Source organism: Abramis brama, assembly GCF_963993115.1.
Source record: "Abramis brama genome assembly, chromosome: 23".
In the NCBI taxonomy this organism is placed as follows: Eukaryota; Metazoa; Chordata; class Actinopteri; order Cypriniformes; family Leuciscidae; genus Abramis; species Abramis brama.
Genome location: NC_139985.1, coordinates 20,052,484 through 20,064,954, shown reverse-complemented (window position 1 = coordinate 20,064,954; position 12,471 = coordinate 20,052,484).

The window sequence follows — 12,471 nt, the reverse complement described above, 5'->3', positions numbered from 1 at the left end:
CTATTACTACAATTAAATAGGAATTTGCTGTAACTCAGGCATGGAATGTCCAATCTGCCCCAAACTTCACACGTTTGATAAGAATTATGGCCTGAACACATGTCTATGCTCAAATTCAGTTATAGTAATAGCGCCACCTACTGGCAACAGGAAGTGACATGTTTAACACGTTGATGCCGTTCTAGCAACATGTTAAAAATGCCATTGAGTTCTAAACATGCTAGAAACATGTTAAAACATGCTAGCAATACTTAGCTAAGTGCTAAAGCATGCTAATTCAATGAAACAGGACTTTGTTGTTACTCAAGAAGGCAATGTACAATCTACCCCAAACTTCACACGTTTGATAAGAGTTATCTCTTGAACACATGTCCATGCTCATATTTAGTTATAGTCATAGCGCCACCTGCTGGCAACAGGAAGTGACGTTTAACACTGTTCTTGACTCCTAATAACATATAAAAAAATGCCAGTAGGTGGTAAACATCCTTCCAACATACTAGAGACATGCTAAAACATACTAGCAAACACTTAGCTAAGTGCTAAAGAATGATATTACTGCAATTAAATATGAATTTGCTGTAACTCAGGCATGGAATGTCCAATCTGCCCCAAACTTCACACTTTTGATAAGCGTTCTGTCCTGAACACATGACCATGCTTATATTCAGTTACAGTCATAGCGCCACCTGCTGGCAACAGGAAGTGACATGTTTAACACTGTTATGGACTCCTAATAACATATAAAAAAGTGCCAGCAAGTGTTAAACATGCTAACAACATACTAGAAACATGCTAAAACATGCTAGCAAACTCTTAGCTAAGTGACTAAAGCATGCTATTATTGCAATTAAATAGGAATTTGCTGTAATTCAGGCATGGAATGTCCAATCTGCCCCAAACTTCACACTTTTGATAAGAGTCATGGCCTGAACACATCTACATGAGAATGTTCAGTTATAGTAATAACGCCACCTACTGGCAACAGGAAGTGACATGTTTAACACGTTGATGCCGTTCTAGCAACATGTTAAAAATGCCATTGAGTTCTAAACATGCTAGAAACATGTTAAAACATGCTAACAATGCTTAGCTAAGTGCTAAAGAATGCTAATTCAATGAAACATGACTTTGTTGTTACTCAAGAAGGCAATGTCCAATTTGCACCAAACTTCACACGTTTGATAAGATTTCTGTCCTGAACACACATCCATGCTCATATTCAGTTATAGTCATAACGCAACCTACTGGCAACAGAAACTGACATGGTTAACACAGTAATGCAGTACTAACCACATAATTATTGTGTACTAAGCATGCTAGAAACAGACTAAACATGCTAGCAACACTTAGCTGAGTCATGAAGCATGCTATTATCACCATTATACAAAACATTTTGTAACTGACTTTGACATACTCTTACTATATATACCTCCTTAAATGTACATTTCCCAACCATGCTCTGTCTTCCTAAAGCCACCGAGTGTTGATGACACGGGTGCGAGGGCCCTTTCATCGCTGCTTGCAGCTTTAATTAGGGCCCGAGCACCGATGGTGTGAGGACCCTCTTGGAATTGCTCTGTTTATTATTATTATTATTATTATTATTCTTCTCCGCATTTAATTGCATTTTTGAAGGCCTAAACATGCTCGAAAACTCACAAAACTTTGCACACGCGTCAGAACTGGCGAAAATTTACATCTGATATAGGTTTCAGAATTGGACGGGGCAAAATGGCTCGATAGCGCCACCTATAAAAGTTCAACGGAGTGCGCCTCCCGCAACGTTCCACGTACGTGCACGAAATTCGGTACATACATGTAATGACCTAATACCTACAAAAAAGTCTCTTGGAGCATAGCCCTAAACACAACAGGAAGTCAGCCATTTTGAACTTCCTCTCAGATTTTTGTGCAGTTTTTGCCATTTTCAGGCCTCGTACTTTAACGAACTCCTCCTACAGTTTTAATCTGATCATCTTCAAATTTGGTGAGTGTAATCTTAAGGCCTTTGCGACGTTAAATTGCGAAGATCTTGAGTTTTCGTCGAAGGGCGGGTCCTCGGCGGCCTGACAAATTTCGATGTTTCGCCATGAAACAGGAAGTTGCTGTAACTCAGGCATGGAATGTCCAATCTGCCCCAAACTTCACACGTTTGATAAGCATTCTGTCCTGAACACATGACCATGCTCATATTCATTTATAGTCATAGCGCCACCTGCTGGCAACAGGAAGTGACATGTTTAACACTGTTGTGGACTCCTAATAACATATAAAAAAGTGCCAACAAGTGCTAAACATGCTAACAACATACTAGAAACATGCTAAAACATGCTAGCAAACACTTAGCTAAGTGTTAAAGCATGCTATTACTGCAATTGAATAGGAATTTGCTGTAACTCAGGCATGGAATGTCCAATCTGCCCCAAACTTCACACGTTTGATAAGAATCATGGCCTGAACACATGTCCATGCTCAAATTCAGTTATTGTAATAGCGCCACCTACTGGCAACAGGAAGTGACATGTTTAACACGTTGATGCTGTTCTAGCAACATGTTAAAAATGCCATTGAGTTCTAAAAATGCTAGAAACATGTTAAAACATGCTAGCAATACTTAGCTAAGTGCTAAAGCATGCTAATTCAATGAAACAGGATGTTGTTGTTACTCAAGAAGGCAATGTCCAATCTGCGCCAAACTTCACACTTTTGATAAGCGTTCTGTCCTGAACACATGACCATGCTCATATTCAGTTACATTTATAGCGCCACCTGCTGGCAACAGGAAGTGACATGTTAAACACTGTTGTGGACTCCTGATAACATATAAAAAAGTGCCAGCAAGTGCTAAACATGCTAACAACATACTAGAAGCTAAAACATGCTAGCAAACACTTAACTAAGTGCTAAAGCATGCTATTACTGCAATTAAATAGGAATTTGCTGTAACTCAGGCACGGAATGTCCAATCTGCCCCAAACTTCACACGTTTGATAAGAGTCAAGGCCTGAACACATCTACATGATAATATTCAGTTATAGTAATAGCGCCACCTAGTGTTTAACACGTTAATGCCGTTCTAGCAACATGTTAAAAATGCCATTGACTTCTAAACATGCTAGAAACATGTTAAAACATGCTAGCAATACTTAGCTAAGTGCTAAAGCATGCTAATTCAATGAAACAGGATGTTGTTGTTACTCAAGAAGGCAATGTCCAATCTGCGCCAAACTTCACATTTTTGATAAGCGTTCTGTCCTAAACACATGACCATGCTCATATTCAGTTACAGTCATAGCGCCACCTGCTGGCAACAGGAAGTGGCATGTTTAACACTGTTGTGAACTCCTGATAACATATAAAAAAGTGCCAGCAAGTGCTAAACATGCTAACAACATACTAGAAACATGCTAAAACATGCTAGCAAACACTTAGCTAAGTGCTAAAGCTCGCTATTACTGCAATTAAATAGGAATTGGCTGTAACTCAGGCACGGAATGTCCAATCTGCCCGAAACTTCACACGTTTGATAAGAGTCATGGCCTGAACACATCTACATGAGAATATTCAGTTATAGTCATAGCGCCACCTGCTGGCAACAGGAAGTGACATGTTTAACACTGTTATGGACTCCTAATAACATATAAAAAAGTGCCAGCAAGTGTTAAACATGCTAACAACATACTAGAAACATGCTAAAACATGCTAGCAAACTCTTTTCTAAGTGCTAAAGCATGCTATTATTGCAATTAAATAGGAATTTGCTGTAACTCAGGCATGGAATGTCCAATCTGCCCCAAACTTCACACTTTTGATAAGAGTCATGGCCTGAATACATCTACATGAGAATGTTCATTTATAGTAATAGCGCCACCTACTGGCAACAGGAAGTGACATGTTTAACACGTTGATGCCGTTCTAGCAACATGTTAAAAATGCCATTGAGTTCTAAACATGCTAGAAACATGTTAAAACATGCTAACAATGCTTAGCTAAGTGCTAAAGAATGCTAATTCAATGAAACATGACTTTTTTGTTACTCAAGAAGGCAATTTCCAATTTGCACCAAACTTCACACGTTTGATAAGAGTTCTGTCCTGAACACACATCCATGCTCATATTCAGCTATAGTCATAACGCCACCTACTGGCAACAGAAACTGACATGGTTAACACAGTAATGCAGTACTAACCACATAATTATTGTGCACTAAGCATGCTAAAAACAGACTAAACATGCTAGCAACACTTAGCTAAGTCATGAAGCATGCTATTATCACCATTATACAAAACATTTTGTAACTGACTTTGACATACTCTTACTATATATACCTCCTTAAATGTACATTTCCCAACCATGCTCTGTCTTCCTAAAGCCACCGAGTGTTGATGGCACGGGTGCGAGGGCCCTTTCATCGCTGCTTGCAGCTTTAATTATTATTATTATTATTATTCTCCGCATTAAATTGCATTTTTGAGGGCCTAAACATGCTCGAAAACTCACGAAACTTTGCACACGCGTCAGAACTGGCGAAAATTTACATCTGATATAGGTTTCAGAATTGGACAGGGCAAAATGGCTCGATAGCGCCACCTATAAAAGTTCAACGGAGTGCGCCTCCCGCAACGTTCCACGTATGTGCACGAAATTCGGTACATACATGTAATGACCTAATACCTACCAAAAAGTCTCTTGGAGCGTAGCCCTAAACACAACAGGAAGTCAGCCATTTTGAACTTCCTCTCAGATTTTTGTGCAGTTTTTGCCATTTTCAGGCCTCATACTTTAACGAACTCCTCCTACAGTTTTAATCTGATCATCTTCAAATTTGGTGAGTGTAATCTTAAGGCCTTTGCGACGTTAAATTGCGAAGATCTTGAGTTTTCGTCGAAGGGCGGGTCCTCGGCGGCCTGACAAATTTCGATGTTTCGCCATGAAACAGGAAGTTGCTGTAACTCAGGCATGGAATGTCCAATCTGCCCCAAACTTCACACGTTTGATAAGAGTTCTGTCCTGAACACATGACCATGCTCATATTCAGTTATAGTCATAGCGCCACCTGCTGGCAACAGGAAGTGACATGTTTAACACTGTTATGGACTCCTAATAACATATAAAAAAGTGCCAGCAAGTGCTAAACATGCTAACAACATACTAGAAGCATGCTAAAACATGCTAGCAAACTCTTAGCTAAGTGCTAAAGCATGCTATTATTGCAATTAAATAGGAATTTGCTGTAACTCAGGCATGGAATGTCCAATCTGCCCCAAACTTCACACTTTTGATAAGCGTTCTGTCCTGAACACATCTACATGAGAATATTCAGTTATAGTAATAGCGCCACCTACTGGTAACAGGAAGTGTCATGTTTAACACGTTGATGCCATTCTAGCAACATGTTAAAAATGCCATTGACTTCTAAACATGCTAGAAACATGTTAAAACATGCTAGCAATACTTAGCTAAGTGCTAAAGCATGCTAATTCAATGAAACAGGATGTTGTTGTTACTCAAGAAGGCAATGTCCAATCTGCGCCAAACTTCACACTTTTAATAAACATTCTGTCCTGAACACATGACCATGCTCATATTCAGTTACAGTCATAGTGCCACCTGCTGGCAACAGGAAGTGACATGTTAAACACTGTTGTGGACATATAAAAACATATAAAAAAGTGCCAGCAAGTGCTAAACATGCTAACAACATACTAGAAACATGCTAAAACATGCTAGCAAACACTTAGCTAAGTGCTAAAGCATGCTATTGCTGCAATTTAATAGGAATTTGCTGTAACACAGGCATGGAATGTCCAATCTGCCCCAAACTTCACACGTTTGATAAGAGTCATGGCCTGAACACATCTACATGAGAATATTCAGTTATAGTAATAGCGCCACCTGCTGTCAACAGGAAGTGACATGTTTAACAGTGTTGTGGTCTCCTAATAACATATAAAAAAGAGCCAGCAAGTGCTAAACAGGTTATCAACATACTAGAAACATGCTAGCAAACACTTAGCTAAGTGCTAAAGCATGCTATTACTGCAATTAAATAGGAATTTGCTGTAACTCAGGCACGGAATGTCCAATCTGCCCCAAACTTCACACGTTTGATAAGAATCATGGCCTGAACACATGTCTATGCTCAAATTCAGTTACAGTAATAGCGCCACCTACTGGCAACAGGAAGTGACATGTTTAACACGTTGATGCCGTTCTAGCAACATGTTAAAAATGCCATTGAGTTCTAAACATGCTAGAAACATGTTAAAACATGCTAGCAATACTTAGCTAAGTGCTAAAGCATGCTAATTCAATGAAACAGGACTTTGTTGTTACTCAAGAAGGCAATGTACAATCTACCCCAAACTTCACACGTTTGATAAGAGTTATCTCTTGAACACATGTCCATGCTCATATTTAGTTATAGTCATAGCGCCACCTGCTGGCAACAGGAAGTGACGTTTAACACTGTTCTTGACTCCTAATAACATATAAAAAAATGCCAGTAGGTGCTAAACATCCTACCAACATACTAGAGACATGCTAAAACATACTAGCAAACACTTAGCTAAGTGCTAAAGAATGATATTATTGCAATTAAATAGGAATTTGCTGTAACTCAGGCATGGAATGTCCAATCTGCCCCAAACTTCACACTTTTGATAAGAATCATGGCCTGAACACATCTACATGAGAATGTTCAGTTATAGTAATAGCGCCACCTACTGGCAACAGGAAGTGACATGTTTAACACGTTGATGCCGTTCTAGCAACATGTTAAAAATGCCATTGAGTTCTAAACATGCTAGAAACATGTTAAAACATGCTAACAATGCTTAGCTAAGTGCTAAAGAATGCTAATTCAATGAAACATGACTTTGTTGTTACTCAAGAAGGCAATGTCCAATTTGCACCAAACTTCACACGTTTGATAAGAGTTCTGTCCTGAACACACATCCATGCTCATATTCAGTTATAGTCATAACGCCACCTACTGGCAACAGAAACTGACATGGTTAACACAGTAATGCAGTACTAACCACATAATTATTGTGTACTAAGCATGCTAGAAACAGACTAAACATGCTAGCAACACTTAGCTGAGTCATGAAGCATGCTATTATCACCATTATACAAAACATTTTGTAACTGACTTTGACATACTCTTACTATATATACCTCCTTAAATGTACATTTCCCAACCATGCTCTGTCTTCCTAAAGCCACCGAGTGTTGATGGCACGGGTGCGAGGGCCCTTTCATCGCTGCTTGCAGCTTTAATTATTATTATTATTATTCTCCGCATTGAATTGCATTTTTGAGGGCCTAAACATGCTCGAAAACTCACGAAACTTTGCACACGCGTCAGAACTGGCGAAAATTTACATCTGATATAGGTTTCAGAATTGGACGGGGCAAAATGGCTCGATAGCGCCACCTATACAAGTTCAACGGAGTGCGCCTCCCGCAACGTTCCACGTACGTGCACGAAATTCGGTACATACATGTAATGACCTAATACCTACAAAAAAGTCTCTTGGAGCATAGCCCTAAACACAACAGGAAGTCAGCCATTTTGAACTTCCTCTCAGATTTTTGTGCAGTTTTTGCCATTTTCAGGCCTCGTACTTTAACGAACTCCTCCTACAGTTTTAATCTGATCATCTTCAAATTTGGTGAGTGTAATCTTAAGGCCTTTGCGACGTTAAATTGCGAAGATCTTGAGTTTTCGTCAAAGGGCGGGTCCTCGGCGGCCTGACAAATTTCGATGTTTCGCCATGAAACAGGAAGTTGCTGTAACTCAGGCATGGAATGTCCAATCTGCCCCAAACTTCACACTTTTGATAAGCGTTCTGTCCTGAACACATGACCATGCTCATATTCAGTTACAGTCATAGCGCCACCTGCTGGCAACAGGAAGTGACATGTTTAACACTGTTATGGACTCCTAATAACATATAAAAAAGTGCCAGCAAGTGCTAAACATGCTAACAACATACTAGAAGCATGCTAAAACATGCTAGCAAACTCTTAGCTAAGTGCTAAAGCATGCTATTATTGCAATTAAATAGGAATTTGCTGTAACTCAGGCATGGAATGTCCAATCTGCCCCAAACTTCACACTTTTGATAAGCGTTCTGTCCTGAACACATCTACATGAGAACATTCAGTTATAGTAATAGCGCCACCTACTGGTAACAGGAAGTGTCATGTTTAACACGTTGATGCCATTCTAGCAACATGTTAAAAATGCCATTGACTTCTAAACATGCTAGAAACATGTTAAAACATGCTAGCAATACTTAGCTAAGTGCAAAAGCATGCTAATTCAATGAAACAGGATGTTGTTGTTACTCAAGAAGGCAATGTCCAATCTGCGCCAAACTTCACACTTTTAATAAACGTTCTGTCCTGAACACATGACCATGCTCATATTCAGTTACAGTCATAGTGCCACCTGCTGGCAACAGGAAGTGACATGTTAAACACTGTTGTGGACATATAAAAACATATAAAAAAAGTGCCAGCAAGTACTAAACATGCTAACAACATACTAGAAACATGCTAAAACATGCTAGCAAACACTTAGCTAAGTGCTAAAGCATGCTATTGCTGCAATTAAATAGGAATTTGCTGTAACACAGGCATGGAATGTCCAATCTGCCCCAAACTTCACACGTTTGATAAGAGTCATGGCCTGAACACATCTACATGAGAATATTCAGTTACAGTCATAGTGCCGCCTGCTGGCAACAAGAAGTGGCATGTTTAACACTGTTGTGAACTCCTAATAACATAAAAAAGAGCCAGCAAGTGCTAAACAGGTTAGCAACATACTAGAAACATGCTAGCAAACACTTAGCTAAGTGCTAAAGCATGCTATCACTGCAATTAAATAGGAATTTGCTGTAACCCAGGCATGGAATGTCCAATCTGCCCCAAACTTCACACGTTTGATAAGAATCATGGCCTGAACACATGTCTATGCTCAAATTCAGTTATAGTAATAGCGCCACCTACTGGCAACAGGAAGTGACATGTTTAACACGTTGATGCCGTTCTAGCAACATGTTAAAAATGCCATTGAGTTCTAAACATGCTAGAAACATATTAAAACATGCTAGCAAAACTTAGCTAAGTGCTAAAGCATGCTATTTCAATGAAACAGGACTTTGTTGTTACTCAAGAAGGCAATGTACAATCTACCCCAAACTTCACACGTTTGATAAGAGTTATCTCTTGAACACATGTCCATGCTCATATTTAGTTATAGTCATAGCGCCACCTGCTGGCAACAGGAAGTGACATTTAACACTGTTCTTGACTCCTAATAACATATAAAAAAATGCCAGTAGGTGCTAAACATCCTACCAACATACTAGAGACATGCTAAAACATACTAGCAAACACTTAGCTAAGTGCTAAAGAATGATATTACTGCAATTAAATATGAATTTGCTGTAACTCAGGCATGGAATGTCCAATCTGCCCCAAACTTCACACTTTTGATAAGCGTTCTGTCCTGAACACATGACCATGCTTATATTCAGTTACAGTCATAGCGCCACCTGCTGGCAACAGGAAGTGACATGTTTAACACTGTTATGGACTCCTAATAACATATAAAAAAGTGCCAGCAAGTGTTAAACATGCTAACAACATACTAGAAACATGCTAAAACATGCTAGCAAACTCTTTTCTAAGTGCTAAAGCATGCTATTATTGCAATTAAATAGGAATTTGCTGTAACTCAGGCATGGAATGTCCAATCTGCCCCAAACTTCACACTTTTGATAAGAGTCATGGCCTGAATACATCTACATGAGAATGTTCATTTATAGTAATAGCGCCACCTACTGGCAACAGGAAGTGACATGTTTAACACGTTGATGCCGTTCTAGCAACATGTTAAAAATGCCATTGAGTTCTAAACATGCTAGAAACATGTTAAAACATGCTAACAATGCTTAGCTAAGTGCTAAAGAATGCTAATTCAATGAAACATGACTTTTTTGTTACTCAAGAAGGCAATTTCCAATTTGCACCAAACTTCACACGTTTGATAAGAGTTCTGTCCTGAACACACATCCATGCTCATATTCAGCTATAGTCATAACGCCACCTACTGGCAACAGAAACTGACATGGTTAACACAGTAATGCAGTACTAACCACATAATTATTGTGCACTAAGCATGCTAGAAACAGACTAAACATGCTAGCAACACTTAGCTAAGTCATGAAGCATGCTATTATCACCATTATACAAAACATTTTGTAACTGACTTTGACATACTCTTACTATATATACCTCCTTAAATGTACATTTCCCAACCATGCTCTGTCTTCCTAAAGCCACCGAGTGTTGATGGCACGGGTGCGAGGGCCCTTTCATCGCTGCTTGCAGCTTTAATTATTATTATTATTATTATTATTATTATTATTCTCCGCATTTAATCGCATTTTTGAGGGCCTAAACATGCTCGAAAACTCACGAAACTTTGCACACGTGTCAGAACTGGCGAAAATTTACATCTGATATAGGTTTCAGAATTGGGCAGGGCAAAATGGCTTGATAGCGCCACCTATAAAAGTTCAACGGAGTGCGCCTCCCGCTGTGTTCCACGTACGTGTACGAAATTCGGTACATATATGTAATGACCTAATACCTACAAAAAAGTCTCTTTGAGCGTAGCCCTAAACCCAACAGGAAGTCAGCCATTTTGAACTTCCTCTCAGATTTTTGTGCAGTTTTTGCCATTTTCAGGCCTCGTACTTTAACGAACTCCTCCTACAGTTTTAATCTGATCATCTTCAAATTTGGTGAGTGTAATCTTAAGGCCTTTGCGACGTTAAATTGCGAAGATCTTGAGTTTTCGTCGAAGGACGGGTCCTCGGCGGCCTGACAAATTTCGATGTTTCGCCATGTTAGCGCCACCTGCTGGCAACAGGAAGTGACATGTTTAACACTGTTGTGGACTCCTAATAACATATAAAAAAGTGCCAGCAAGTGCTAAACATGCTAACAACATACTAGAAACATGCTAAAACATGCTAGCAAACACTTAGCTAAGTGCTAAAGCATGCTATTACTGCAATTAAATAGGAATTTGCTGTAACTCAGGCATGGAATGTCCAATCTGCCCCAAACTTCACACATTTGATAAGAATCATGGCCTGAACACATGTCCATGCTCAAATTCAGTTATAGTAATAGCGCCACCTACTGGCAACAGGAAGTGACATGTTTAACACGTTGATGCTGTTCTAGCAACATGTTAAAAATGCCATTGACTTCTAAACATGCTAGAAACATGTTAAAACATGCTAGCAATACTTAGCTAAGTGCTAAAGCATGCTAATTCAATGAAACAGGATGTTGTTGTTACTCAAAAAGGCAATGTCTAATCTGCGCCAAACTTCACACTTTTGATAAACGTTCTGTCCTGAACACATGACCATGCTCATATTCAGTTACAGTCATAGTGCCGCCTGCTGGCAACAGGAAGTGGCATGTTTAACACTGTTGTGAACTCCTGATAACATATAAAAAAGTGCCAGCAAGTGCTAAACATCCTAACAACATACTAGAAACATGCTAAAACATGCTAGCAAACACTTAGCTAAGTGCTAAAGCATGCTATTACTGCAATTAAATAGGAATTTGCTGTAACTCAGGCACGGAATGTCCAATCTGCCCCAAACTTCACACGTTTGATAAGAATCATGGCCTGAACACATCTGCATGAGAATATTCAGTTATAGTAATAGCGCCACCTACTGGTAACAGGAAGTGTCATGTTTAACACGTTGATGCCGTTCTAGCAACAGGTTAAAAATGCCATTGACTTCTAAACATGCTAGAAACATGTTAAAACATGCTAGCAATACTTAGCTAAGTGCTAAATCATGCTAATTCAATGAAACAGGATGTTGTTGTTACTCAAGAAGGTGTCCAATCTGCGCCAAACTTCACACTTTTGATAAGCGTTCTGTCCTGAACACATGACCATGCTCATATTCAGTTACAGTCATAGCGCCACCTGCTGGCAACAGGAAGTGACATGTCAAACACTGTTGTGGACTCCTGATAACATATAAAAAAGTGCCAGCAAGTGCTAAACATGCTAACAACATGCTAACAACATACTAGAAACATGCTAAAACATGCTAGCAAACACTTAGTTAAGTGCTAAAGCATGCTATTGCAGCAATTAAATAGGAATTTCCTGTAACACAGGCATGGAATGTCCAATCTGCCCCAAACTTAATATGTAACATGCAAGAAACATGCTAGCAACACATAGCTAAGTTCTAAAGCATGCTAGAAATGCCAAAGAAAGTTGTTGTAACTTAAGCACACAATGTCCAATCTACCCCAAACGTCACACGTTTGATAAGAGTTATCTCCTAAACACAAGTCCATGCTCATATTCAGATATAGTCATAGCGCCGCCTGCTGGCAACA